Here is a 6,233-nt window from a genome sequence, read left to right on the forward strand (position 1 = left end):
CGAATCAGTTAAAATGAATCTGAGTCCATCTTAATAATCAGGGCTACATGTATTATTATATAAGAACCACTCTGAAGTACAACATCCCATCAGACATCACATTATTTATCAATTTATTTTTGATTTAATCGTCATGTTACTTAGAAATAAAGCTGCAGTGATTGATAGATTAATTGATAAGTTAAATGACAGAAAAAAAGCTGCCACTATTTTTGAATTATTGATAAATATTTAGGGTAATTTTTCATGCAAACACGGCAGAAAAGCAGTTCAGTCTTTCGAATATGGCAATTTCTTACTGTTTTATATCGTATTAAAGTGAATATCTTTGGGTTTTGGACTGAAATAACAATGTGTTTAAACTTTAAATACATCACCTTGGACTTTTGACTATTTTCTGACATTTTATAAATCAAACAATCAAGAAACTGATTGAAAATAATCAATATTTGCAGCCTTACACAAGAGTTAGGTACATTTTATGCATGGTATTTTTCATGTGACTAATGAGATACCATCATATTTTTTAAAGATGTTTTTTTCTTTTACAAAATGATTATTATAATAGATGCATGTTTAATTAAATGTTGCCTGGAGCAAAAGGGGAATTAAGTTGATTGACATGCCATTGGGATTTAGACTGTTCCTGTACACAATGTCAGAGGTACAATTAAATTAAAAACAATTAACTTCACTTATAAACACCCCAGGTTGTATCAGGTGTACTTCCTGTATTTATTTAAGTATGTTTAATTGTGTAGGTTAGTCTGTCTGAGTGATCCCCTCCAGCAGGGGTCACTGCAGCCTCAGAAAAGCTAGATTCATGATCCGTGGTCTGCAGGCTGATTATGTGTGAGCATTTAATTATACTGAATGATCGGACAGTGAACGTCTCAGTGCTCCCCGAAGGATCAACACTCATTTCCTTGTCTCATTTTAAGTCCGTGTAGCTCTAATATGTATCCGTGTCACAGTTTCTGCAAATATAATAACAGTATTTTAGCTGCAAGACAAGAGTTACGTTCATATTTTCCTCCCTGCTAAGAATACAGATATTTTTTTAAAGTATATTTTCTTCTTTTGACTCTTTCCAGCCCACTGTTGGTTGAAAACTAACATCTTCTCTCAGCTCATTTAGTGATTTGGCTGGTCATTGAGTAAAGATCTAATAAGCTCTGACTGAAACTTAGCAGACAGTGAAATGAGTTGGCTGCAGCTTTACATACAAGAGGAGTTGTCCTCTAAAACAGCTGTGTCACAGCTCTTAGCCATCCCCAATGTCGGTTATTTGTGGCCTATTTGCCAACCACAGCAGCTTTTTCCCCCGTTGTGAACTGATGTAGAAATTGGGGTTCGTGACGATCGTGCCCTCGTGAAAAATGCGCTGCTGGAGAGCTTTCAGGGCAACAGCTGTGATTGGAGGATCAGGGGGAAGTTTACTGGTGAGCCACCCGCGGGCTTTGCAAGAACAAAACCCCGCAGTATCACTTCAGGTCGACGATTAACGGTCAACTCTGACTCTGTGTCACCTGTAAAGCACAGCGCTGCAATTTTTGCACCGTTCTCGGTTCATTACCTCGACGTTTGCTGATTTATGCTGTTTATACACTAAGTATAACTAATGAGGAAAGATGCAACATTTCTTTAGCCAAGAGCAGGCTGTTTATAAAAGTAAACGCTGGATATAAATTGAGAAAGATACCAGCTTTTCTCGTCATTGTTTCACATCGTGTGTCAGATAGAAAACGTTTAGGTCATTTCCACAGGGAGCTGAATGCTCTCCATGACCATATATTTTATTTTACATTACCGCAGGGCTCAGATCAAACTGTACCTGGCGTGCAGTTCGATTCTTTGTATTCCCTTTAGCCTGAATGTGACCTGTGGAAAGTATTACATTCAAGCTAGACTCTCTAGAAAATGTTCAAATGAAGTTTCCCGGTCACACAGAACGCTCCACGTATCACATACATTCCCACTTCATTCACTAATGCCAGGGAAAACCTTTTAAATGGATTAGGGAAACCATGATCTTGCAGTTTCCTCCTTCAGAAGAAAGTTTAAATTAGCATTTGTGGGCTATTATAAAAAATAAAAAGATCTCCCTAGTGAGGATGCTTCTTAAAGCTTTAAGGCTAACAACTTACCGAATTTCATCCGCAGCCAAAGAAACTATCCAGTATAACTTTTATGTTCCACTACATTGCTATCTCATTTTCCCCCACTAAAACGGCACTTCTGCATATAAATTGCAGCGCCAAGAGACTTTGAGATAGAACAGATTATATTGTTGTGCAGTATGATCGATGATACCCCTGAAAATGATCATTTCTGAAACATAGCGGGGACCCTGGGACTATATTTTTTGGAAGAGCTTCTTCTTTGTAAATACATATTTCTGAGATGTATCCCTAAGCCGCTCGCTGCAACATAGAAAAGCAGCGGTTTTAAAAGTGATATGTCCTTTGTATCCAGCAGCAGGATGATAACGGTGATGTGAGATGATGGATTGGCTGTCCTCCCTTTCGGACATGTGCTGTCACTGTGTGATAGAAAGGCATCGAGCAGAGGATTGTGTTAACGTACATGAGGTGTGTGTTTCCATGGAGGCAATGATATCCGGATGTGTTGTATGAGAGGATTTGTCCAAACACATTTCGTCCTTCTGGGATCTACTTTTTTTTAATTTGAGAAACTATGAAAGCATTTTTTCATCCACACTCTGCTGCAGCTTAGTCCTCATTATTCAAATGACTGCGAGTTGCATCTATTATTGTGCAAACATATTGATTCAAACAAAGCAAGGCCAGCTAGTCTCGCCTCGGTAAATCTAAATATTGTTTCTTCTCTTTCAGAATAAGAGCCCCCCCTCTGAACACAACGTTTTTGTGAAATACTTCAAACTGTTATACAAAGTTTCAAACCAAGAACAATTATGTTTTGTTTATGCACTTTACATTATAATTAAGATGACATCTAAAACAAACCTGCTTTTCTTCTTCCTTCTTCCCAGGGCATTTTTTATTTAGATACATTATAATTTCTGTACCATACTCCTGCTGTATCCTTTAATCATACTTTTGGAGCCCAACAAATAAAATATAGCAAATTCTTAAATAATGTAAATACTAAAAACGAAAATAAGTATGACGTGTCTGAAAAGTACTAGATTGGGGTTATATGAATATATCACCATCTCTAAGGGGTTGACCAATCACAACAGAGCCGGCCAGCTAACCAATCAGAGCAGACTGGGCTCTGGTTTCAGACAGAGGGTGAAAAGAGGTGCTGCAGCACAGACAGTATGAGAAAAATAAAGAGCTTTTTGAACATTAAAGCATGGAGACATGTAGAGACACTACATACTGATATACACCTGAACATCAGCAGGAGAGGACTCTTTAAAGTAGAGACACTACATACTGATATACACCTGAACATCAGCAGGAGAGGACTCTTTAAAGTAGAGACACTACATACTGATATACACCTGAACATCAGCAGGAGAGGACTCTTTAAAGTAGAGACACTACATACTGATATACACCTGAACATCAGCAGGAGAGGACTCTTTAAAGTAGAGACACTACATACTGATATACACCTGAATATCAGCAGGAGAGGACTCTTTAAAGTGGAGACACTACATACTGATATACACCTGAACATCAGCAGGAGAGGACTCTTTAAAGTAGAGACACTACATACTGATATACACCTGAACATCAGCAGGAGAGGACTCTTTAAAGTAGAGACACTACATACTGATATACACCTGAACATCAGCAGGAGAGGACTCTTTAAAGTAGAGACACTACATACTGATATACACCTGAACATCAGCAGGAGAGGACTCTTTAAAGTAGAGACATTACATACTGATATACACCTGAACATCATCAGAGAGGACTCTTTAAAGTAGAGACACTACATACTGATATACACCTGAACATCAGCAGGAGAGGACTCTTTAAAGTAGAGACACTACATACTGATATACACCTGAACATCAGCAGGAGAGGACTCTTTAAAGTAGAGACACTACATACTGATATACACCTGAACATCAGCAGGAGAGGACTCTTTAAAGTAGAGACACTACATACTGATATACACCTGAACATCAGCAGGAGAGGACTCTTTAAAGTAGAGACACTACATACTGATATACACCTGAACATCAGCAGGAGAGGACTCTTTAAAGTAGAGACACTACATACTGATATACACCTGAACATCAGCAGGAGAGGACTCTTTAAAGTAGAGACACTACATACTGATATACACCTGAACATCAGCAGGAGAGGACTCTTTAAAGTAGAGACACTACATACTGATATACACCTGAACATCAGCAGGAGAGGACTCTTTAAAGTAGAGACACTACATACTGATACACACCTGAACATCAGCAGGAGAGGACTCTTTAAAGTAGAGACACTACATACTGATATACACCTGAACATCAGCAGGAGAGGACTCTTTAAAGTAGAGACACTACATACTGATATACACCTGAACATCAGCAGGAGAGGACTCTTTAAAGTAGAGACACTACATACTGATATACACCTGAACATCAGCAGGAGAGGACTCTTTAAAGTAGAGACACTACATCCTGATATACACCTGAACATCAGCAGGAGAGGACTCTTTAAAGTAGAGACACTACACACTGAAATACACCTGAACATCAGCAGGAGAGGACTCTTTAAAGTAGAGACACTACATACTGATATACACCTGAACATCAGCAGGAGAGGACTCTTTAAAGTAGAGACACTACATACTGATATACACCTGAACATCAGCAGGAGAGGACTCTTTAAAGTAGAGACACTACATACTGATATACACCTGAACTTCAGCAGGAGACGGCCCTCTTAACAACAACCTATCCATTACCCTTATCCATACACCTCTCATCTCACAGGAATTTTAGTTTAGTCCATATGTGTGAGGCCCTGTAGCTTTTTCGATTTTCTTTCTAGTATCTGAATTGTATGTTTAGTGGAAGGCTACTCTTTCCGACGGACAATGTTTTTGTTCAAGATCTCCTTTCTTGTTTTAAGTGTTTCATGCGTCGCCTTTAAAAAAACCAACCTCTCCCAGCTCTGAGAGACGAAATGGACGTCAGCATGCGGAGCTGTCTCTGAGCTTTTTAAGAGATTCAGTCCAGCTGTTTGTCTTTTCAGGCAATTTAGCAGGAGAAATGTGTTATTGTAAGGCCTCAGCTGGTACATATGGTGCACATCAGGCACCTCTCCATCACTGTGCCCACATCTGATAGTTAGTGATTGTCATAGCACAGTAACACCAGAACAGTGACAGCTCCAATCTGCATGTAATATTTAAGATAAAATGTGCAACATGCAAACCAGGCACTCTTTAGGTTATTCTGAAAAATCCACTCTGCCCCAAAATCACCCTCAGGGAACAAATGCTACCACCAGATACCAAGATGTTGAACTACACTGAGGTACAATCTAGTTTGGTTAAAAGCTTCTTAGATAAATATCAAATTGACATGTTTGTGGTGCAGAATTATCAGAAAATATCATACAATGCCAGAAAAAATATTGTACGCAACCAGGTTTATTATGACTTCCTCATAGGTCATAAATAAACCAAAACAATTCAATACCCCACTATTTTCTTCCTGCACTTTTTAAAGACCATTACATTTCTAAAAAAAAGTAGTTTCTCAGTTTAGGAACCTACTCAAAACTCAATAAAAACAACGGGTCTTTCTTTTAAATGTCAGGGCAGAATCAAATAATACAGTAGAGAGGCAAAGGTGGAATGAAAACCCCCCAAAAAACCATTACTTTTTTGTGTTACTTGAAATAGTTTGTAGTATTAAGAGTTATCTTCCAAAACAATGGCAAGAAAATTCAACTACTTTAATCATTATGCAAAATTAAGTTACATGCACTTTACTAGCAGGCTTGTTCTTGAAATAAAATCCTCTTGGTCTGAAACAAGGCTGAGGAAACTTGGCCTAGTCCTTTTTAAATTGATTACTTCATCACTGGCATAGCGAACAGCACATCTTGTTTCTACGGGTGAAAAGTTATCTCTTAACTCCTTCAAGTTTCCCTGATTGCTCCGACACCTTCTCGCGGTTGCTCTGCACATTAGCTATTACCTGAAAGAGGGCACCTTCACGCCTGGCATTGAAATAAGGTCTGCATAAGCAATCTGTTTCCTACTGGCTCCACATCTGGACCCTT

General features: G+C 38.6%; 1 protein-coding gene across 4 annotated transcripts in view; it reads left to right on the forward strand.

Moving 5' to 3' along the window:
- The window catches only part of mtrr (5-methyltetrahydrofolate-homocysteine methyltransferase reductase), a 39,930-nt gene that overhangs the window by 5,710 nt on the left and 27,987 nt on the right, over nt 1–6,233 (forward strand). The gene's annotated exons all lie outside the window — the stretch shown is intronic.

This window comes from Trematomus bernacchii, unplaced genomic scaffold, assembly GCF_902827165.1.
Source record: "Trematomus bernacchii unplaced genomic scaffold, fTreBer1.1, whole genome shotgun sequence".
NCBI lineage: Eukaryota > Metazoa > Chordata > Actinopteri > Perciformes > Nototheniidae > Trematomus > Trematomus bernacchii.